A 25213-nucleotide genomic window follows, 5' to 3' on the forward strand; every position below is an offset into this window, starting at 1 on the left:
AGGGAAGAGAGACCTGCACATGCCAAATATCTTTTTAAAGCTATAGTTCAGCAGAACCAGATTGAAGGGGAGGCCAAACATATTCAAGATTGCGAGTCCATTAATGACGAACTTAACACAGATAGAGTGGCAAGGGCAAATTCTGTAGCTGCAGTAGCACCAGGACACTGTGAATCTCACCAACATTTCTGAGATGTGTCAAGATGGGAAAGTCTGTGCCCACCTTCCACCGGGTGCCAAGAACCCTGCTAGGCAGAGTGGGAAAAATGGTCCCAATGAAGGCAACTGTATCGCTCCCAAGATTAGTCCTGGCCTCTAAACCTGCAGAGTTCCTACTGTGATTGATTCTTTTCTTCCTGGAACCACTAGACCTTTGAACCAGCAAAGTTAAGAACAACTGGGAATTTAAAGGTTTCCTTTCTTTCTATAACGTTTTTAGATGTTTACCAGAAACAAACAATTTTTGATAGAACTATCTAAAATTCCAATGTTACACAAGAACAGAATAGTTTTTGTAAGGATGAGTAAGCAAAAAAAAAAAAAAATCCACCTACACATGAAAAGATATTCTTCAAAATAAGGGGCATTTTCCTAATAATCAGATCAGACCAGATACCTCCATGTGAAATACAATTACTACTAAAAGCAGAAAAGGATATTTTAATATTGAAATATACTCTGATTAAGATCCATTTTAAACATGAAATTAAAACTAACCTGTTATCAAGAGAATCAAATTGGACATTGCATTGTTAAAAATTCTCCAAGACACATACTAATCAGAATGGCAAATGCCAAAGATACAGAGAGAATCCTGAGAGCAGCAAGAGAAAAGAGATGCATTACATACAAAGGACACCCAATAAGATTATGTGCTGTTTTCTCATCAGAAAACATGGAGTCAAGAGGGCAGTGGTGTGATATAGTTATGATACTAAAATAGATGGCTCTAAAATAATAGGAGACTTTGATACACCACTTTCAGCAATGGATAGAACATCTTGGAAGAGGATCAATAAAGGAACAGAAAACCTGAATAATGTGATAAATGGATTAAACCTAATAGTCATATACAGAACATTGCACCCCAAAACAGCAAGACATACATTCTTCTCAAGTGCTCATGGCTTTTTCTTTGGGATACACCACATGCTGGGCCACAGAACAGATCTCAAAAAATTCAATAAGATCAAAATTACACAAAGCACTTTCTCTGATCATAATAGAATAAAGTTGGAAATCAACAAAAGGGGGATAAAGGGAAAATTCACAAATATATGGAGATTAAACAATATGCTCTTAAATAATCAATGGGTCAAGTAAGAAGTTGTGAGAGAAATAAGTAAATATCTTGAGATGAATGAAAACAAGAGCACAACTCATCAAAACAAATAGAATGCAGTGAAGGCTGTGCTGAGAGGGAGATTTATAGCAATCAATGCTTACATTAAATAAGATGAAAGAGTTAAAATCAATGACCTAACTACACAGCCAGAGGACTAGAAAAAGAGTAGCAAACTATTCCTAAAGAAAGAAGAAGGAATGAAATAATAAAGATCAGAGCAGAAATAAATGAAATTGAGAACAAAAAAACAGTTGAGAGAATTAATAAAACCAAAAGTTGGTTCTTCAAGAAGCTTAACAAAATTGACAAAGAAAAAAGAGAAGATGCAAATAAATAAATAAAAATTGAAAACACGGATATTACCACTGACCCCACAGAAATAAAACATACTATAAGAGGATACTGTGAACAACTGTCTGTCAAAAAATCTAGACAATGTAGATGAATTGAAAAATTCCTAGGGACACATGAAAAACCCACACTGACCCTAGAAGAAATAGAAGACCTCAATAAACCAATCACAAGTAAAGAGATTGAAATAGTCATCAATCAACTCCCCAAAATGAGCCCAGAACCAGATGGTTTTAAAGGTGAGTTCTACCAAGCATTCAAAGAAGATTAAAACCAATCTTACTCATACTCTACCAAAAAATTGAACAAGAAAAAATGCTACTAAGTTATTCAATGAAGCCAATATAACCCTAATACCAAAGCCAGATAAAGATATTACAAAAATGAAAATTATAGACCCATTTACCTAATGAATATTGATGCAAAAATCCTCAACAAAATATAATTGCTAATCAAATCCAACACCTCATTAAAAGAATTATTCATGATTGTGATGGTTAGGCTAATGTGTTAACTCAGCCAGGTAATTGTGCCCAGTTGTTTGGTCAAGCAAGCACTGGGCTAACTGTAATACAAGAACATTTATGGACTTTAGTCACCATTGACTTTACTGCAGTGGTAAATCATAGATAGCTGATCACAATGACATCAATCAGGGAGATTGCCATCAGTAATGAGTGAGTCTGTATCCAATTGGTTGAATGGCTTAAAAAGGGAAGTGATTCCAGCATTGGGTGAGAATCTCCCAGCTTGTCTTGGAGAGCCAACGTCTCCCAGAACTCATCAAGAACCTTCATTGGACATTCATTGGAGCCCCTGGTTGCAGCCTGCCTGCAGAACCTGGACTTATGCACCCCCATGGTCATGTGAGAGACTCTGATAAAATCTCTTACTATAGACAGATATCTCTTGTTGATTCTATTTCCCTAGAAAACCCTGACTAATACAGCTTGGTACTGGGAGTGGTTCTTGAGGATTAGAGTTTTAAGCATGGGATGTCTGAGATGGTTCTGGAATTTTACAATTGACTCTCTATCTTAATTGGACTCAAGGGTATTGATGACTCCCTTTCCAATAAAGAAGAGGCTGCTAACAGTCCATGGCATGAGTTGGCAATCGAGTTATGCAAAATATCATCTCTGGATCCCCCTACTTCCATGCTTATAAGAAGCAAGGATTTGGGTGAGAGGGTTTTCAACACCTTAACAGAGTTTTTAGGAGTCAAATAGTATAATGATGTTGGCTGGCTCTGCCTAGATAATCCAGATATTGTTACAAAAGAAAGAGATGAGTTAAAGGTTTCAAATTTGAAATTTAAACACTGCATGAATGTATGTGTTCTGAAAGAAAATCTTGTCTCCTGTAGCCACAGGCTTGAAATTTCTGAGAACCAAACTCAGACTCTCATTGTATGAGTAGCAGAGTTACAAAGGAAACTAAAATCTGAACCCTGCAGTGTTTCTGCAGTTAAAGTGAAGGCATTGATTGGAAAAAAGTGGACTCCAGAGAACTGGGATGGAGACATATGGGATGATGATAATATTGTGGGGACATTGAACCCTGAATTCTGCTGAGACTTTACTAGATAAGCCTGCTATGGCTTGCCCTGTCCAGACCACACCTTGTCAACCTTGTATCATCCCATCTCCAGCCTGCCCCAGGAAATCTGAAGCAACTTCCAGCCCTGAGGTGGATACCAGCCAAACTGAAGCCTGCCTTGCCCAGTCTCCAGCCTGCCCCAGGGAGTCTGGACCTCCTCCCAGCCCTGAGGCATGTACCAGCCAAACTCCAGTATGCACTTCCCTGCTGAGGCTCCAGTCTGCTCTGAGGAAACTACCTTCCAACTCCTGTCCCACCAGAAGAAAATGCAAGGGAATGCCCTGAGGTCAGGAGTTTGCAAGGCATTTCTAATCCTTCTCCTTGCCCACCCCTGCCACCTGTCTTGTCTTCGAGACCCATTACTAAACTAAAATCACAACAAGTCCCCAAAGGTGAAATACAAAGTGTGACCCATGAGGAAGTAAGGTATAATCAGAAAGAACTGCATGAGTTTTCCAATGTATATAGACAGAAATCAGGGGAATATGTGAGGGAATGAATACTAAGGGCTTGGGATAATGGTGGAAGGAATATTAAGTTAGATCAGGATGAATTTATTGATATGGGTCATGAAGCAGAAATTCTGGATTCAACACTGTAGCTTGAGGGGTTAGAAAGGGCTTTAACAGTTTATTTGGGTCTGACAGAAACATGGACCAAAAGATGGCATAACATGCCTGAGGTTGAGATGCCTGATTTGCCATGGAATACAATAGAATAGGGAGTTCAAAGGCTTAGGGAGACTGGAATGCTAGAATAGCTTTACCATTTGACAGCTGCCCACCCACCCCAGGAATGTACAGTGGACACACCTTTAACCAGGACTGTGAGGAATATATTTGTAAGGCTAACTAAATCTTCCCTGAAGAGTTCTGTGGTTGCTCTTCTCTGTAGTCCAGATATTACTGTAAGGAGGGCTGTGATGGAATTAGAATCCTTAAACATTATGGGGATGATCAGATGTTGATCCAGTAAAAGTCAAGTATGGCCTGTTAATCACCAAAGCCAAGGTGGGCATGGCGACCACAATGAAAGGCAGATTCAAAAAAGCACTCAAAATAGTTTGAGTCATGTAGAGTTACAGTGTTCGCTAATACATCATGGAGTAACTAGAAGTGAAATAGATGGGCATTCTACTAAATTTCTTCTGGATCTGTATAAACAGAAGAGTTCTAGGTCAAGTGAATAAAATCCTAACTCAAATTACAGATGCAGAGAATCATAGTCCCTCAATCAATTCCCTGTCTTGAGAAAGTTGACAGACCTAGGGCCCCTTGAATGAGGAGAAGGCCAGGTCTCCTTGGGGAAGGATCCTATTAAACTGCCCAAAACTTATACTGTTAATCTTCCTCCCACCTTTTGCCAAGGAGATCTACAGCTTTTTACCAGAGCAACTGTGCATTGGGGAAAAGGAAATGATCAGACATTTGGGGGATTATTAGACACTGGCTCAGAATTGATATTAATTTCAGTAGACCCAAAATGTCACTGTGGTCCATGTTAGGGGTTTGCAATAATTAACAAGTTGTAGCTCAGTTTCCCTGATATGCATTGGGGAAAGGCTAACCCCATCCCCCATAAGCCTATGTGCCTAAGGGCATGGCACTTCCCCACAGGTTAAACAAAGAAACCAAATAGAGGTGGGAAGTCTGTTTTTCAGACACCGTCCATTGGGAGAACTTCTCAATAAATTCTCTGCCTGTGGTCATATCAGTCTCTATGTTCCAGCACCATTTTTCTCCAACAGTCCACCTATCAGAGTAAGGCAGGTGATTAATGGAGATTTAGCTCAGGTCCATCTCACAGTTGGTCCAGTGGGTCCACGGACCCATTCTGTGGTTATTTCTCCAGTTCCAGAATGCATAATTGGAATAGACATACTCAGTAACTAGCAGAATCCCACATTGGATTCCTGACTTGTGGAGTGAGGGCTATTATGGTTGGAAAGGCCAAGTGGAAACCACTAGAACTGCCCCTACCTAGCAAAAATAGTAAACCAAAAGCAATACTGGATTCCTGGAGGGATTGCAGAAATTAGTGCCACCATCAAGGATTTGAAGGATGCAGGGGGGGTGATTCCCCACCACATCCCCATTCAACTCTCCTATCTGGCCTGTACAGAAAACAGATGGATCTTGAAGGATGACAGTAGATTATCATAAATTTAACCAGGTGGTGAGTCCAAATGCAACTGCTGTTCCAGATGTCACATCATTGCTTGAGGAAATCAACACGCCCCCCTGGTACCTGGTATGCAGCTGTTGATTTGGTGAATGTTTTTTCCTCAATTGCTATTAGTAAGGATCACCAGAAATAGTTTGCTTTCAGCTGGCAAGGCCAGCAGTATACCTTCACTGTCCTGCCTCAGGGATATATCAACTCTCCAGCCCTATGTCATATTATCTGCAGGGATCTTGATCATCTCTTCCTCCCACAAGATATCACATTGGTCCACTATATTGATGATATCATGTTGATAGGACCTAGCGAACAAGAAGTAGCAAAGACTTTAGACTTATTAGTAAGGCATTTGCATGAGAGAGGATGGGAGATAAATCCAATTAAAATACAGGGTCCTTCCACCTCAGTGAAATTTCTAGGTGTCCAGTGGTATGGGGCATGTTGAGATATCCCTTTTAAAGTGAAAGATAAGCTGTTGCACCTGGCCCCTCCTATGACCAAAAAGGAGGCACAACACTTAGTGGTCTCTTGGGATTTTGGAGACAACACATTCCTCATTTGGGTGTGCTACTCCAGCCCATTTACCAAGTGACCAGAAAAGCTGCTAGTTTTGATTGGGGACCAGAAAAAGAAGAGGCTCTGCATCAGGTCCAGGCTGCTGTGCAAGCTGCACTACCACTTGGGCCATATGATCCAGCAGAGCCAATGATGCTGGAAGTTTCAGTGGCAAATAGAGATGCTGTCTGGAGCCTTTGGCAGGCCCCTATTGGGAAATCATAACACAGACCCTTAGGATTTTGGAGCAAAGCCCTGCCATCCTCTGCAGATAACTATTCCCCTTTTGAGAAACAGCTTTTTGCCTGCTACTGGGCCTTAGTAGAGACTGAACTCTTAACCATGGGCCATCAAGTTACCATGAGACCTGAGTTGCCTATCATGAGGTCTGGGGAAGAGGTATATGGACTTTTTGAGTGGGCAAAAAACATGAAAATATTTGTGTTCCACATGAATGCTCACCAGAGAGTGACTTCAGCAGAGTAAGATTTTAATAATCAAGAGAATAAGAAGACCTGCTCTGTGGCTAATGTTCAGCCTCTTTCCCCAGCCACTCCTGTCATTGCCAAATGGGCTCATGAGCAAAGTGGCCATGGAGGTAGGGATGGAGGTTATGCATGGGCTCAGCAACACAGACTTCCCCTTACAAAGGCTGACTTGGTTGCAGTCACTGCTGAGTGCCCAATATGCGAGCAGCAGAGACCCACACTCAGCCCCCGATATGGAACCATTCCTTGAAGTGACCAGCCTGGTAGCTGGTGGCAGGTTGACTACATTGGACCACTTCCTCCTTGGAAGTGATTTGTTATAACCAGAATAGACATATTCTCTGGATATGAATTTGCATTTCCTGTATGCAATGCTTCTTCAAAAACTACCATCTGTGGACTTACTGAATGTTTTATCTACCACCATGGCATTTGTAGCAGTCTAATATTATTGATGAATTCCAAAAAGAATATTGGATTATGCTTGTAATCTGATCTGTACCTGGGCATGACTGAGTTATGATTAGGGCATTGACTCCCCGCCCTTTGGTGGGTGGGAACTCACAGATAAAAGGCATGGCAAAGGACAGAGTTGGAGCTTTTGATGTGAGGGTTTCTGATGTTGGAGTTTGATGCTAAAGACTTAAGCTGGAGCCCTGGGAAGTAAGCTCACAGAGGAAAGAGAAGCCAGCCCCAGGAAGAAAGGAACCTTAAACACAGAGAAAAGCAAGCCCCAGGAACATAGGAAGCCAGGAAACCTGAACCCTTGCAGACGTCAGCAGCCATCTTGCTTCAAATAGACTTTGGTGAGGGAAGTAACTTATGCTTTATGGCCTGGCATCTGTAAGCTCCTACCCCAAATAAATACCCTTTATAAAAACCAACCAGTTTCTGGTACTTTGCATCAGCACCCATTTGGCTGACTAATACAGCATTCTACACAGCATTGCTTCTGACAAAGGAACCCATTTCACAACAAATGATGTGCAGGAATGGGTACATGCCCATGGAATTCACTGGTCTTACCATGTGCCCTATCACCCTGAAGCAGCTGGATTGATAGAACAGTGGAATGGTGTTTTGAGGACTCAATTATGATGCCAACTAGGTGGCAATACCTTGCAGGGCTGGGGCAATGTTCTGCAGGAGGTTCTGTATGCTCTAAATCAGCATCTACTCTATGGTGCTGGTTCTCCCATAACTAGGATCCATGGGTCCAGGAATCAAGGGGTGAAAATGGGAGTGGCACTACTCATTATTACCCCTAGTGACCCACTAGGAAAATTTTTGCTTCTTGCTCCTCAAACTCTGCTGGTCTATAGGTTTTAGTCCCAAAAAGAGGAGTGCTGTCACCAGGTAACACAACAATGATTCCATTGAACTGGGAGTTAAAACTGCCACCTGACCACTTTGGGTTCCTCTTACCTCTGAATCAACAGTCAAAGAAGGGAATTACTGTACTGGCTGGGGTGATTGATCCTGAGTATGAAGGGGAAATAGGACTGCATCTTCATAATGGGGGTAAAGAAGAGTTTACCTGGAATATAGGAGATCCTCTAGAGTATCTCCTAGTACTGCCATGACCTATGATTAAAGTCAATGGAAAATTGCAACAACCCAATACAAGCAGGACTAACAATGGCCCAGAATCTTTAGGAATGAAAGTTTGGGTCACCCCACCAAGCAAAGAACCACAGCCAGCTGAAGTGCTTGCTGAGGGTAATGGAAACATGGAATGGGTAGTGGAAGAAGGTAGTGATAAATATGAACTTTGATCACTTGATCAGCTACAGAAATGAGGACTGTAATGGTCCTGAATTTTTCTTATGTTTCATTATGATGATGATTGTATATGTACAGAAAATGAATTTATTTGTCTTCTCCCCCAAACTTTTCCCTTATCATATAGTAAGTTTTATCAGTTTCATGTCATAATATTTGAGGATGTCAAGTTTAAGAGGGAATATTACCCAAGAACTTGCACCCTATTCTGTATGGAATTACTGAGTTTCCATTTGTACACAGGAGAGCTGAACATTGTTAGGTGGAAATATATATATATATATATATATATGCGTGTGTATGTCTATTATTGTTTTTACTTAAGGACGAAGTAAGGTTTAAGATAATGTGCGCAGTTGCCGAGTTGGCAAGAGGTGGACTATGGTGGTTAAGCTAATGTGTCAACTCAGCCAGGTAATTGTTCCCAGTTGTTTGGTCAAGCAAGCACTGGGCTAACTGTAATACAAGAACATTTATGAATTTTAGTCACCATTGACTTTACTGCAGTGGTAAATCATAGATAGCTGATTATAATGACATCAATCAGGGAGATTGCCATCAGTAATGAGTGAGGCTTTATCCAATTGGTTGAATGGTTTAAAGGGGAAATGATTCCAGCATTGGGTGAGAATTTCCCAGCCCATCTTGGAAATCCAACATCTCTCAAAAATCATCAAGAACCTTCACTGGACTTTCATTGGAGCCCCTGGTTGCAGCCTGCCTGTGGAAATGACTTGTGCATCCCCCCAGTCACATGAGAGACTTTGATAAAATCTCTTACTATTGACAGATATCTCTTGTTCATTCTATTTCCCTAGAGAACCCTGACTAATACAATGATCATGATGGGTTTTATACCAGATATGCAAGGGGTGTTCAACACTAGAAATTCACTCAGCATAATACACCACAATAAATCAAAGAAGAATAATTAATGATCTTATCATTTCTTGATAAAAATACTACAAAAGTTAAGAATTGAAGGAAACTTTATCAACATGATAAAGAGCATGTATGAAAAACCCACAGGTTAACATTGTACAGAATGGTGAAAGACTGAAAGCTTTCCTGTTGAGACCAGGGACAAAACAAGGATGCCCATTATCACCATTCTTGTTCAATATAGTGCTAGAGGTTCTAGCTAGAACAGTCAGGCAAGAAAAAGAAAAGGCATCTGTATTAGTCAGACAAAGAGGTGCTGATGCAAAATATAAAGTATTTATTTGTGGTAAGAGCTTACAGATATCAGGTCATAAAGCATAAATTACTTCCCTCACCAATGTCTATTTTCATGTGTTCAAGCAAGATGGCTGCTGATGTCTATGAGGGTTCAGGCTTCCTGGATTCATTTCTTCCCAGGGCTTGCTTCTTCCTGGGCTCAGGGTTCCTCTCTTCCTGGGGTTTGTTTCTCTTTCTTCTGTGAGCTTACTTCCCAGGGCTCCAGCTTAAGGCTTCAACATCAAAAACCATCAACTTTGTCCTTTGCCATGTCTTTTATATGTGAGTCCCCACCCAAAGGGAGGTGACTCAATGCCCTAATGATGTGGCCCAATCAAAGCCCTAATCATAACTTAATCACGCCTAGTTACAGATCAGATTACATACATAATCCAATATCTATTTTGGGAATTCGTAACCATATCAAACTGCTACAGCATCCAAATTGGAAAGGAAGAATGAAAACTTTCACTATTCACAGACGATATGGTCCTATGCCTAGAAATTCCCAAAATCAACAACGAAGTTATTAGAGCTAATAAACGATTTCATCAGAGTTGCAGGATACAAGATTAATATGCAAAAATCACTAGTGTTTTTATAGACTAGTAATGTGCAATCTAAGGAGGATGTCCAGGAAAAAAATTAAATTTACAGTAGCAAATAAATGAATCAAATATTTAGGAATAAATCTAACTAAGGACCTAAAGGACTTGTATTCAGAAAACTAACATGCATTGATAAAAGAAATTTATAAAAATATTTAAATAAATCGAAGAAGAGTCTGTGCTTATGGATTGGAAGACTTAATATCATTAAGATGTCAGTTCTACCTAAATTGATATACAGATTCAATGCAATCCTGATAAAAAATTCCACCAAATTTTTTTAAAGAAATAGAAAACTCAATTGGAGGACTCTTACTTCTGGACTTTAAATCATATTACCTTGTTACAGTGGTAAAAACAGCATGGTACTGGCAAAAAGCTAGACACATAGACCGATGGAACTGAATTGTTAGTTCATAAACAAACCCTCACATTTATGATCAAGTGATTTTTTTACAAGGCTGTCAAACCCACCCAGGTGGGGTAGAACAGTCTATTCAACAGATGGTGTTGGGAGAACTGGATATTCATATCCAAAAGAAAGAAAGAGGACCCCTCTCTCATGCCTTACACAAAAATTAACTCAAAATGGATCAAAGACCTAAATATAAATATCTTGAAAACATTTTCAAGACCTGGTGGTAGGTGGTAAATTCTTAAACCTTACATTAAAAGCAAGAGCAACAAAAGAAAACATGGATAAATGGGACCTCCACAAACTTAAATACATTTGTGATTCAAAGGACTTTATCAAGAAGGTGAAAGGCAGCCCACTCAATGGGAGAAAATACTTGGAAATCACATATCCAATAAGTGTTTGATCTCCAGACTATATAAAGAGATTGTACAACTCAACAATAAGAGAGCAAGTAATTCAATTTTAAAAATGGGCAAAAGATGTAAATAGTCATTTCTCTAAAGAGGAAATGCAAATGGCCTAAAAGTATATGAGAAAATGTTCAGTATCGCTAGCTATTAGCGAAATGTAAATGAAAATGACAATGACATATCATCTCACACTGCATAGAATGGTCATTATTTTTTAAAAAAAGAAAACAATAAGTGTGGAGGGGATGTGGAGAAATAGGAACAAGCTAGTAGGATTGTAAAATTGTGAAGCTTCTGTGGAAAACATTTTGGCGGTTCCTCAGGAAGCTAAATATAGAACTACCATGTGATCCAGCAATTCCTCTACCCGGGACTATATTAAGAACTGAAAGCTGTGACAGGAACAGACATTTGTGTACTGATGCTCACAGCAGCATTATTCACAATCCTAAAAGGTAGAAACAACCCAAGTGTCCATCAACTGATGAATAGATAAACAAAATGTGGCATATACATATGATGCAATAGTATGCTATAATAAGAAGAAATGAAATTGGGACACATATGAAAACATGGATGAACCTTGAAAACATTATGCTAAATGAAATAAATGGACACAATAGGACAAATATTACATGCTCTCACTAATATGGATTAAATATGAAGAATAAATGCATGGACTTAAAATCTAGAGTATGGGCAATTAGAAGATAAGAGAAGGGCTGAGAAAGGGTATCGATGCTTTAATTCCTGTAAAAGTGTGGAAGTGGATAGAGTTGATGGTGACATATTATAGTGAGTAGAACTATTGCAACTGGTTTATAAATGGCATAGTGGTTGAAAAGGGTAGTCTAGGGATATAAATGTCAGTTGGAAGAAAGCTAGAGAATAATCTAGGAACTGAATCTAGAGGTGGGTGAGAATTGCGGTTAAAGTACAAATACAAAAATGTCCTTCTATAAACTAGAACAAATGTACATCAGTATTACAAGGTGGTAAGAATATAGAAAAGCATAGGAAAAATACAACCAGTATAAGCTATGTACTATAGTTAGCAGCAATACTGTAATATTTTGCATTAGTGCCAAAGATGTACTGTGTTAATAATAGAAGGAATAGAAAAAGTATGCCAAATATATTATCAGACCATAGTTAGCAGTAATAGTCTGATGATATTATCTCACAATTTGTAACAAATGTTTCACAAAAATGTAGTGTATTGGTAGAGTAGTGTTTTATGGGAATTCCACATGATTGTTTTGTAAGTTCACAACTTTTCTAATAAAAGTACATTTCTGAAAAATAGTAGGATCTTGTGGAACCCTTTATGGTCCCTTCTTCATGCCTACACTGGTGTGATGCCTGTCCTTGCTCCCACTATTGGTTCCTGGTCCTTGTCCTGAGAAGCAGCATAACCCTCATGCACATACTAAGAACACGTATGTCTGTGCAAGAATGCTGTGAAAGAGTTAAATTGCAGCTACCTGGGACAAAGGTTTCCTGGGTGGGAGACATACAGTGCAATAACTTGGACCTTGAGGAAACACTGTTTCCTAGAATAGAGGGGATATTTGTATCCATGTAAATGAATAAATTTCTAGGGCCAAGTGTGCATGCCTAGGATAAGACATATGTGCAGAAAGGAATAGGAAGGACTCTACGTTTTTGTCTCAATCTATTTCCTCAAGCTATTGTTTAAAACCCTTTCTTTCTTTTTTTTTCAAATTATCTCCTGACATTCAAGGAAAGTTCTGTCATAACATTAGTTGGATACAAGATTAAAGAATAGATGTTTCAGAGTCTAAATTCTTGCAATAACACATTGAAATATCACAATGTCCAAGTTTTAACAAAGATTATAAAATATACAAAGAAACAGATAAAGGAGAAGAATAAAACATTAGAAACTGTCAATGAAGAGGACCAGACCAGGGACATAAAAAGACCTTTAAAAATGGTCCTAAATATGTTCAAAGAGCTAAAGGAAAACATGAAAAATGAACTAAAAGACATTAGGAAAATGATAGTTGAGCACAGAGTATCAGTGAAGAGGTAGAAATTATGAAAATGAACCAAACAAAGTTGAAGTTCACAATAATAGAAACCAAAAATTCCCTAGAGGGCTTGAAAATATTGGAGCTGGCAAAATAGAATCAGTGAACCTGAAGGTAAGACCATTGAAATTATTCAATCTGAGGAGAAGAAAGAAATAAGAATGAAGAAAAGTGAACAGAGCATGAGGAACATATGGGACATTATCAAGGCATACCAATATATACATTGTGGGAGTTCCAGGAGAAGAAAGAAAGAAAAGCGTAGAGAGAATATTTGAGGAAATAATGCTGAAAACATCCCAAATTTCATGAAAGACATGAATATACACATCTAACAACTCAACAAATTCCAAAAAGGATAAATCCAAATAGACCCACAGTGCAATATATTTAATCAAACTGTCAAATGCCAAAGATAAAGAGAAAATTCTGAAAATTGCAAAAGATAAGCAATATTTCACACATAACAGAGCCTCAATAAGATTAAATGCCTATTTTTAATGATAAATCATGAATGGAAGAAGGCAATGGGATAACATTTAATGCTGAAAGGAAAGAATTGCTAACTCCAAATTCTATATCCAGCAAACCTGTCTATCCAAAATAAGGGAGTAATTAAGACACTACCAGGGAAGTGAATTGGCTCAATGGATAGAGCATCTGCCTACCACATGGGAGGTCCAGGGTTCAAACCCAGGGCCTCCTGACCTGTGTGATGAGCTGGCCAATGCACAGTGCTGATGTGCACAAGGAGTGCCCTACCACCCAGGGGTGTCCCCTGTGTAGGGGAGCCCCATGCACAAGGAGTGCGCCCTGTAAGGAGAGCCGCCTCGCATGAAAAAAGTGCAGCCTACCCAGGAGTGGTGCCGCACATATGGAGAGCTGATGGAGCAAGATGACGCAACAAAAAGAGACACAGATTCCCGGTGCCACTGACAAGAATACTAGTGGACACAGAAGAACACACAGTGAATGGACAGAAAGAGCAGACAACTAGGGGGGTGGGGGGGACGGGGAGGGAAATAAATAATAAATCTTCAAAAGAAAAGACATTCCCAGATAAACAAAAGTTGAAGTTTATCATCACTAGACTATCCCTTTAAGATATTCTGAAGTGAGTTCAGCAGGCTTAATGGAAACATGAAGAAATAAAGATCTTCAATAAAGGGAACAAGATGGGTTAATAAAAATGACAGTACTTTGGTTTGTAATTTTACCTTTTGCTTCCTGCATGATGTAAATGTGTAAAATTTATGACAAATCAATGGTTTTGGTTTTATACATTATGAAATGTATAAAAATGCAATTTTTGATAGGAAGTATACAAAGGTGGAGGGATGGAAGAGTTTAGGAATATAGTTTGTATATATTATTGAAGTTAAATTGGCATGAAAGCAAATGATATTGCTATAGATTTAGGATGTTAAATTTAGGCCCCATGGTAACCACAAAGAACATAGCAAAGAACATACAAACTCATAGAGACAGAAAATCGAGTCCAAGTTAACAGGGATGGGAGATGGGGGAAAGGGGAGTTAATGCATAATGGGTGTAGGGTTTCCATTTAGGATGAAGGGAAAATTCTAGTAATGGAGGGTAGCAAGGGCAATGTAATATTGTGAATATGATTAATCCCACTGACTGATATGCCTGGAATGGCTGGGATGAGAAGGTTTGTATTTTAATTATATTTCCACAATTAAAAATGAAAGAAAAATAGAAAGACCAACTAAAGAGACAATGACAACTAAATGCAATGGACAGGATCTAATAATGGAGAAGAAAAACTAAATAGGACATTATTAGGACATATGAAAAATATGGAATACAGACTGTAAGTTTTTTATCAATGTTAAATTTCTTGAACTTGGTAACTGTATTTAAGGTGGTTATGTAACTGAATATCCTTGTTCTTAGGAAGTGCATATGGAAGTATTAAGTGCTCAAGGAGCATGACATGTGCAACCTGTGCTAAAATGTTCAGAAGATAGAAGTATGGATAGATAGATAGATAGATAGATAGATAGATAGATAGATAGATAGATAGATAGAGAAAGAAAAAGAAAAGAAAAGAGAAAGAAAGGCAAATGTGGTAACATGTTAAAATCATTGGATGTGGCGATCTGGAGTGGGGTGGGGAGTGTGGTATATTGGAGTTCTCCATATGAAGTTTGTACTACATTTTCAACTGTCTTATAAGTTTGCAATTATTTCAAAATTTTTAAAAAATAAAGAAAATAATGGTAGTTTCAGAAGGAGAAACTAAGCAAACATAGTAGTTGCAATAATTTCTAAGTGTTTCGGTTTCCTGCCTGCTAAAACAAATACCATACAAAGCATAGACAACATGAATTTATTGGCGTATGGTTTTGAGGCTAGGATAACTCCAAAATTGAGGAATCAGCAAGGAAATGTTTTCTCTCTGAATACTGTTGCATTACAGGGCTGGCTGCAGATTATCTTTGGTCCTTGGCTTCTCTGTCACATGGCAACGCATGATAAGAGTTTTCTCCTTTCTCTTTAGGGTTCTGTTGATTTCCACCTTCTGGCTGCTTTTCATGGCTTCTGTCTCTCTGTGATCTTCTCTATAGGGCCTCCAAGGATAGGATTAAGACCCCCTCCTAAACCAGTTAGTCTGCCTTCACTCTGATGTAACCTCATCAAATATCGTATTATAATGGGTCCACACTCACAGAAATGGAGTAACATAAAGGACATGTTTTTCTGGAGTACATAACTCCAAGCCTGGACCACAGTCTGCCATCTGGATCCTAGGAAGACATGTTTTTCCCACATGCAAAAAAAACCCCACAACATTCATTCCATCACAACATCCCCAAATCGTTAAGCCATTTTAGAACCATACCAAATCCAAAGTCTCAAGAATATTAGTTATGGTTGTCATACATCCTGAGACAAAATTCCTCTGTCTGATGGAGCTGTGAAACCTAGAAAACAAGTTGTCTGCTTCCAATATACAATGAATAGATAGACACAGTGTAAGCACTCCCATTCTGGAAGGAATTAAATAGAAAAACAAGAACAACAAAAAACAGGGGTCACTGCTCACAAGCATGTCTGAAACACAGTAGTGCAAACTCCATTAGATTTCAAGGTCTGATTGTCATCTGTGGATCAATGTTTCATCCTTGGGATCTAAGGAAACAGAAGCCCTACCCCTCCCAAAAGCTTTTGCAGCAGCTATGCTCTTACAGAACACAGGTGAAGGTCCCATCCTCTCCAGCACTGGAATGCTGACTGTGCTCTCTGCTAATGCCTGGGTGCAGGCCCCACCATCTCTGAGCATTGGGATGGTGGCATTCTCCCTGAACAATGGGGCACGATGCAGGGGCAGACCCATCATTTCTGCACATGTGGATGGATCTCCTCTCTTGACCTGAAGAGATTTTTTGGTTCAGATCTTTGTTCTCATGGTTCTGTTATTGAAATCATTCTTCCTTTAATTCATCCTTTCTCTGCCCCTTTCAGTCTACGATGGCAGTGGTTCTGCTCTGACAAATTTTGTAAAAACTCAAGTGGGTCCAAACTACCAGACAATAGACCTTTCCATAGATTCTTCCAGGAAAACTGGCTGACTGGATTCATGTTCAGCCACACCTCTTTAGCAAAGGTTGTTCAGTTAAATCCTAACATAGGAAGTGGCTTCCTGAAACTGAGGGAGGTCCTTGATGGAGTTGTCTCTGGCCCTTGTCTCAGAGCACACTATCTGGATAGGCTCAGAATTTTCCAAACCATCAATTTCTGGCTCTTTGTGCTTAAAAGTTCAGCTCTCTAGTTTATCCCTTTACTCTAGTATTTTACTATAAGCTGCAAGGAAAAGCCAGGCTGCACCTTCTATACACTGGAAATCTCAGCTATATACCCAAGTTTATTTTTTAACAAGTTCCACTTTCAGTTCAACAAGAGAACACAACTTTGCCAAGTTCTCAGCTACTTTATAACAAGGATCAACTTTCCTTCCTTTTCCAAGAACACATTCATCATTTTCTTTTAAGGCCTCAATGCAAGCATTGTTAATGTTCATATTTCTACCAATAGTCTTTTCAAAGCAATCTAGGCTTTTCTACCAAGCACCTCACAATTCTTCCAGCCTCTACCCATTACCCATTTCCAAAGCCATTTCCATATTTTTAGGAAATCTAATCTTGTTCTAGAGAAAAATTTTTGTGTAACAACTGAAGTTGCTACTCCTATGTGAGATCATTAGAGAAACATTCTCACCTAGCCAGAGCTGAGGAAATATATCATCAATGTATCCTTCATGTAAAGATAATTCCAAGGTGTACTTAAATTCTAGAGAGGATGATTGAAAGAATAGGGAAAGTGTGATATAAAAGAACTCTGAATTAGGACATAGAATTATATTTAATTTATTGTTGTCATCATGGTTATAAGATAATGCAGTTATGAAGAATATTAATTTACATTAACATGAAATACCAAATTAGACTCATTAAAACTGGAAAATAGCTGTGGAAGGGAGGAAAGAATTAAAATTCACTAAAAGACTATAATTTATGATGCTGATAATTTTTAAAAATAGAATGGAAACAGAGTTCTATATACATTTCAAATAATTAGAAAAGATAGAGAAAAAATGAAAAGAACCATATAGCTTACATAGTTTAAAAGGCTAATCAGAAAATGAAAGCAGGAACCACAAAATAACTTATCAAAAGAATGACCTAATATACCTAAAATTTATGATAATAAATTGTGAATTGGTTGATTTACATTAAATAATAAACCATACCAAATTAGATAACAGAGCATAAATTGAACAGATGCTGTTTATTTAAAAGATGCATGAAACAAATTTCTGGTTAAAAATAAAAAATGTGCAAAAATATACCAGGCATATTTAAACAAAAATGCAAGTTTTGTATATTATTAGAAGCAAAATATATTGAAGGCAAATTTCATTTAAATTGATAAGACAATTTTTGTGCATATAAAGGTAAATTTTCCAATAAAGATTCACTAGTTACATATTTATAAAGTGAAGAGTAATGCATTCTTATGCAAAACTATTATAAATTCAATACAAATGTTGTAGGAGATATAAATTCATGTTTCTTAGTCTCAGCTATCAAGTATAGAAAAAATGAAGGCATTTGGGTTTTGAATAAAATATTATTAGTGTTATTATAATAACTATGTACACCAAACTTTGTTTTACAGGAAACATTTTTTAAATAATTTCTTAATCTGATTAACTATAAAGCAACCAAGTAGTGAAGCAAACAAGAAATCAAACAAAACACAACCTCAATAAATTCTGAAAGGTAGAAATTGTATTGGTCTAGCACCCATACTTTGTAATTCAATAAAACTTTTAGCAGTTTCAAACTCTTAATTGGAAATTGAAAGCTGTGGCAGTTTGATATTATGTATGAATTCTAAAAAGAGATTATGTTTGTAAACCAGTCTGTTCTGCTGAGTGTGATATCCTTTGATCGTATTAGATTCAATTGAGAGGTCTTTGATTAAATTATGTTAATATTAGGGCTTTGAGTCGACCATTAAACACACAAGGTTGAGTCCCTGCCCCTTTGGTGGGCTATATAAATAGACATTCACACAGAAGTAGATATATAGAGAAGAAGAACACAGAGGAAATGAGACAGGTCCATAGACACGGCAGAGACCCTGGGAAGAGAGATGAGCCTGATAGTTTACAGTGAAATAGAACAGAGCATCTGAGAAGCCCTGAGAGATGAGCCTTATGCTAGCCTACAGCTGAGATTGAAAGACGCCGGGACCACAGAACTTTAAGATGAAGAAGGAAGGATGAACCCTTGCAGACATCACCGGCCATCTTGCTTCAACACATGGCAAATGACTTTGGGTGAGAAAATACCTCTTATGGTACCTTGAATGGGATTCTTCAAGGTCTAGTGACTGCAAGCTTCTATACCAAATAAATGCCTGTTATAAAGCCAGCAGATTTATGGTACTTTGCATCAGCATCCCTTTCACTGACTAATACAGGAGTTTAAAAATACTTTTCATTGTAAATCTTGGTTTCAAGAAGAAATCAGAACTACTATACAGATGCTGTTTTTTATGAATATAGTCATGGATATTTTCAAAACCTAATTCACTGCCTTATATGACCTTCTAATAATTTAGTATTAAAGAAAATAAATGATTTAAGTATCTATTTCAGATTGGAAAAAGGACAAAATGATGCAAATCAAGGAAGAAGAAATTAAGGTGAATATGGAAATAAAAAATTGTAACACAACATTTAAGAAACACATCTGAATTGTTTCTTTGAAAACCCCCAATTAATGGAAGAGTCTCTGGTAAGTAATATTTTAAAAAGGGTAGGGGATAGATAAATACACAAAGTGAGAAAATGAAAAAATGTAAATAATAAAATATACTCTGTACATCTATGTTAAAATCCTTGAAATTCTCCATTAAATGGGCAACATTCTATGAAAATAAAATAGCTAAAATTGGTGCAAGAATTATAAATCATGACCAAGCTAATTGCCAGGGAAATAGAAAAATAAGCAAAACTACTTCAAAGTTAAGGTATGGTTTTATAGATGAGTTATTGTTATTTTCTACAAAAAGATGACATTTTCTAGGAATAAATGATTTCTACATTATGTAAACTTTCTGAAAGCATAGAAAAATAGAGAAGTTACTCAAAAAAAATTTCCAAAAGCAAGTATAAATTTGATATTAAAAGTTTACCAAAAGAACACCATCAAAAAGTGAATCTGTGAGAATCAGCAAGATGGCAGTGGAGTAAGGAGCTCCTAGAGTCAGCTCCTGCTACAGGGCAGTTAGTAAACACCAAGAGCTATCTGGAGCTAGCTGAATCACGTCTTTGCGGGCTCCAGGAGAGCAGAAGAACATCCTGTAGCATCCTTGAAGGAACGGAAGGAGGAGACTGCCCATCTGCAGAGAAGATTTGTGAGTAGAACATTCAACGCCCCAGAGGCTGGTGCCCATCCTCCACTAGAGGCACAAGCCACCTCAGGAGCTGTTCTGAGGCTGGAATTGAAAGCTCCACTTGCCAAAACTGGGGGAGGAAGAGACGGCTGAGCACCAACTTCAGCTACTGATGAGTAAATTCAGCAGGCTAAAGTATAATCCTGAGAACAGCTAAAGTTTGAGCCTGTCCAAGTCAGAAAGACGCCAGGAGCCACTATCTTAACTCCACGCCTGGCATGAGGGGAATTGGGGAGGACTGAAAATCACAGTGCTGGTGTGATCTTTCCATCCAGGTCAGATGTAGCTCTAGCATAAGCCACAGCCCCATCTCTGGTAGGGGGGAAGCTGGGGGGACCTGTGCCAGCCTCTCTGGGAAATTACTGGCCAATCCCCACAGAGGCTGGTGATAATCCTACTCTGGCAGTGCAAGCTGCCCCTGGAGCTATTCTATGGCTGGAATTGGAAACTCCATTTCCCAAAAACAGGGGAGGAGGAGACAGTTGGCCACTGATTTCAGCTACTAATTGGTGGATTCGGCTGGTTAGAGTATAACTCTAAGAACAGCTGAAGTTTGAACTTGTCCAGGTTGGAAAGAGACCAGTGGCTGCCATTTTTACTCCACCTGTAGCCTGAGGGGAAGCCAGGACCAAAAATCACAGTGATAGTAGCAACCTGTGTCTTTCACCTCTGGCAGGGAGGAGGTTGGCAGGCCCTGCATCAGCCTATCTGGGTAACTGCACATACATTTGGCTGGCTGAACAATCAGAAGTCTATCGGGGAAACCATGGTCACCGAGGACCTGCACTGCATAGATTGCTGCCCACACCTGCCACTCCATTCCCACCCCGGCAGGGGAGAAAGGGACATGTAGCTTCATCAGCCTCTCTAGGCAACTAGAGTCTAGACCTGCATGACTTTGATTATTCTACCAGTTGTGATTCTATCCCTACCCCTGGCAAAGGAGAAAGTTGGGAGATGCTTCATTGGTCCCTGGGATAAAGAAGGCTGCTTGAGTCTCCACAGCTTATAGCAACAACTACATCCTTGGTTCTTACTGCACAATCAGCAAGCGAGAAAGGGCAGGAAGTCCTAAAGTAAAGAGAAAAACTGCACCCAGAATAAATACTCTAGTAAGCCAGATGCCAAAACACCAACAACAAATTACAATCCACACCAAGAAACAGGAAGTTATGGCCCAGTTAAAGGAACAAGATAAGCCTCCAGATGACATAAAGGAGTTGACACAATTAATCATAGATGTTCAAACAAATCTCCTCAATAAATTCAATGAGATGGCTAAAGAGATTAAGAATATTAAGGAGACGCTGGATGAGCACAAAGAAGAATTTGAAAGCATACATAGAAAAATAGCAGATCTTATGGGAATGAAAGGTGCAACAAATGAAATTTTAAAAACATTGGAATCATATAATAGCAGATTTGAGGAGGCATAAGAAAGGATTGGTGAGCTTGAAGAAATGGCCTCTGAAAGTAAACATACAAAAGAACAGATGAAGAAAAGAATGGAAAAAATTGAACAAGGTTTCAGAAAACTAAAGGACAGCAAAAGACGTGCAAACATATGTGTCATGGGTATCCCAGAAGGAGAAGAGAAAAGGGACAGAAGGAATATTTGAAGAAATAATGGTAGAAAATTGCCCAACTCTATTGAAGGACATAGATATCCCTGTCCAAGAAGCATAACATACTCCCATCCGAAAAAATCGGAATAGACCAACTCCATACTAATGAGAATGTCAAATGCCAAAGACAAAGAGAATTATGAGAACAGCAAGAGAAAAGCAATGCATAACATATAAGGGATATCCAATAAGATTAAGAGCTGATTTCTCACCAGAAACCATGAATGGAAGAAGACAGTGGTGTGATATATTTAGATACTACAAGAGAAAAACTTCCAGCCAAGACTCTTCTGTCCAGAAAGATTGTCTTTTAAAAACAACAGCAAGTTTAGAATATTCACAGATAAACAGAAACTGAGAGAATTTCTAACCAAGAGACTAGGAAATTCTAAAGGGTATGCTAGAGCCTGAAAAGAAAAGAAAGGAGTGAGAGGCCTAGAAGAGAGTCTGGAAATGAAGATTTTATCAATAAAAATAACTAAAAGTATCAAAAGAGTGGTGAAAATAAAATATGATAGATAAAACTCAAATAGGAATAAATTCAAGCAATGATGTAAAGCACTTGTATTCAGAAAACTTCAACTCAATGTTAAAAGAAATCAAAAAAGACCTAAATAACTGGAAAAATATTCCATGCTGATGGATTGGAAAACTAAATATCATTAAGATGTCAATTCTACTCAAATTGATATACAAGAGTCAATGGAATCCCAATAAAAAGTCCACCAGCATTTTTTAAAATTATTGAAAACATGATTCTCACATTTATTTGGAAGGGTAAGTGGTCCTGAATAGCCACAAACATTTTAAAAAGAAAAAGTGACCTCTCCTCTCTAGACTTCAGATTATATTACTTAGCTATAGTGGTAAAAACAGCATGGTACTGGCATAAAGACAGACACATAGACCAATGGAACCAAACTGATGTTTTAAAACAGATGTTTTAAATGTATATCAAGTGATTTTTGACTAGCCTGTCAAACCCACACAGCTCGGGCATAACAGTCCATTCAACAGATGGTGTTGAAAGAACTGGATATCCATAGCCAAAAGAAAGAAAGAGGTTCCTATCTCACACCTTATCCAAAAATTAACTCAAAATGGGCCAAAAACCTACATATAAAAGCAATTAACATAAAGCTTCTAGAAGAAATTGTAGGAAAATAGCTTCAAGACCTTGTGGTAGGTGATAGATTCTGAAAGGAGATAGGAGCACTGAGATGGACTACTGATGTTTAATGTCTGTAGCAGTTTTAATTAGCTTTACTATAAAAATGTTGAAATGTATAGAGTGGATGGTAACACATAGTAACAGCTAGTTTATAAATGGGGATGTGGCTGAAAATGGTAGTCTAGGTAGGTAAATACCAATTAACAGAATGCTAGAGAATATTCTAAGAACCAAATAGCACAGCAAACCAAGAGAATGAGAATTGTGGTTGATGGTACAGATTCAAGAGTGTCCTTTGTTAGCTATAGAACAAATGTACATCACTATTGCAGGGTGGTGGGAATGTGGAGAAGCATGGGAAAGACACAACTGGAGTGACCTATGGACTGTGGTTAGCAGTAATAATATAATATTCTTGCATCTATGCCAAAGACATACTTTATTGATAATGGAGGCAGTATGGAAAATATGTGCCAATGTACACTATGGATGTGGTAACCATCAGATGATATTATATTATTTGTAACAAATGTTCCACCACAGTGTGGTGTGTTGATAGAGGGGTGTTGTTTGGGAATTCTGCACATGTGCATGATTGTCTTGTAAGTTTACAACTTCTGTCATAAAAATATATTTAAAAAATAATAATAGGGTGGGTTGGGGGAAAAATACACCAAATATAAGATAAGGACTATAATTAGTACTAAGATTTTGACAATATTCTTTCATAATTTGTAACAAACATCTGACGACAATGCAAGGTGTTGGTAGAAGGCTGATGTATGGGACCCCTGTATGATGTTATGCATGTTTGCTTTGTAAGTTCATGACTTTTACTATACACTTATTATTTACATATGTTCATATATAAATAATATAAAGATAATAATGATAATGGGGGTTGGGGAAAATTCTTTGGTTAGTAGTAATATTTTGACAATGCTTTTTAATCATTAGTTTAAAAGGTTTAACAACAATGCAATGTATTAGTGGTAAAGTGAGGTACAAGAGTACTGTATGATGTTATATATATTTGTTTTGTAAGTTCACAATTATTACTGTACATTTATTGATTATGTATGTTTATGCATGAGTGATATACCTCAATAAAATTTTAAAAGGGGAAAAAATAAAAATAAGGTTTCAATCCAGAATGTTTTTCACTGTTAAAAAAAAAAGTGAATCTGCAACCAATGTCATTAATGAATTCAGATATAAATATCTTAAATAAAGAAATGAATTCATCAGATAATTTAAAAATTAATGCTCAAAAATCCAAAATCCGAAATGATAATGCAAGAATGATACAATATCAGAAAATATTTAATGACATGCATTATGTCAATGGGTCCAAAAATAAAAAGAATGTAAACTATAGCCAGATGCTAAAAAGATATTTAATAAATCCTACATTTACTTGTAAATTATCATAAATCCTTTTCATAAAATACAAATAACAGGAATCTCTTTATATGACAAAGACAATCTGCCTCAATTCAAATTTACATCAATGCGGTTTATATTGGAATGGATATTGATGTAAATATTTTTTAGTGATGAAACACTATAAATATTTACATCTATGTTAGGAAAAAATTAGAAGTTTTTCCTATTAATATTTTCCAGAAAAATCTGCCAATGTAATTAGGAGGAAAGATTGACAAGAGGTAATTATTTGAAAGGAGTTGACATAATTATTTGCAGACAAAAATATACCTAGAAAAGCTAAAAGAATCAACTTAAAAAATGGCAAAATTAATGAGATATCCATAATGCAGACATATATATAACTTCCTTTATATAAGATCATTCATCCAGAAGTTTAAATAATAGAAACAACTCTATCTTGGAATTGTCCTGTGATATGATTAAAAGGGACAGGGGTTGTCAAGTTTAGCTTTTGTAAACAGCCATTTGGTAAATATTTTAGGTTTTGTAGTCAGTATGGTTTCTATTGCATCTATTCAAATCCTGTTTTAGCATGAAAGCAATCATGGAAATTAGGTAAAGAAATAACCATGGCTATGTTCCAATAAACCTTTCTTTATGGACACTAAACATTGAATGTCATATAATTTTCACATCATGAGATATTCTTTTTTCCCCTCAAATATTTGAAGCAAAAGAGACCATAACAGGCCACAGTTTACTGACTCCTAACAGACTATCAGCGGCCTGTCAGTGATGTCGTCAATAATCAATCACTAGATATTGTGCAGATCAAAAATGGGACTGTAAGGAAGCAGATGAGGCTCAAGCAGTTGGGTGCCCACCTACCATGAGAGGTCCCAGGTTCAGTTCCCAGTGCCTCCTAAAGAAGACGAACAAGACAGCAGGCTGGCGCAGCAAGGTAAAGCAACAAGATGACTCAACCAGATGATGCAATGAAGAGGCACAATAAAGAAACACAATGAGAGA

General features: G+C 37.7%; 1 protein-coding gene across 10 annotated transcripts in view; it reads right to left on the reverse strand.

Annotated features, from left to right (window-relative positions):
- The window catches only part of SCN2A (sodium voltage-gated channel alpha subunit 2), a 181593-nt gene that overhangs the window by 121724 nt on the left and 34656 nt on the right, over positions 1-25213 (reverse strand). The gene's annotated exons all lie outside the window — the stretch shown is intronic.

The sequence above is a fragment of the Dasypus novemcinctus genome, chromosome 7 (assembly GCF_030445035.2).
Source record: "Dasypus novemcinctus isolate mDasNov1 chromosome 7, mDasNov1.1.hap2, whole genome shotgun sequence".
NCBI lineage: Eukaryota > Metazoa > Chordata > Mammalia > Cingulata > Dasypodidae > Dasypus > Dasypus novemcinctus.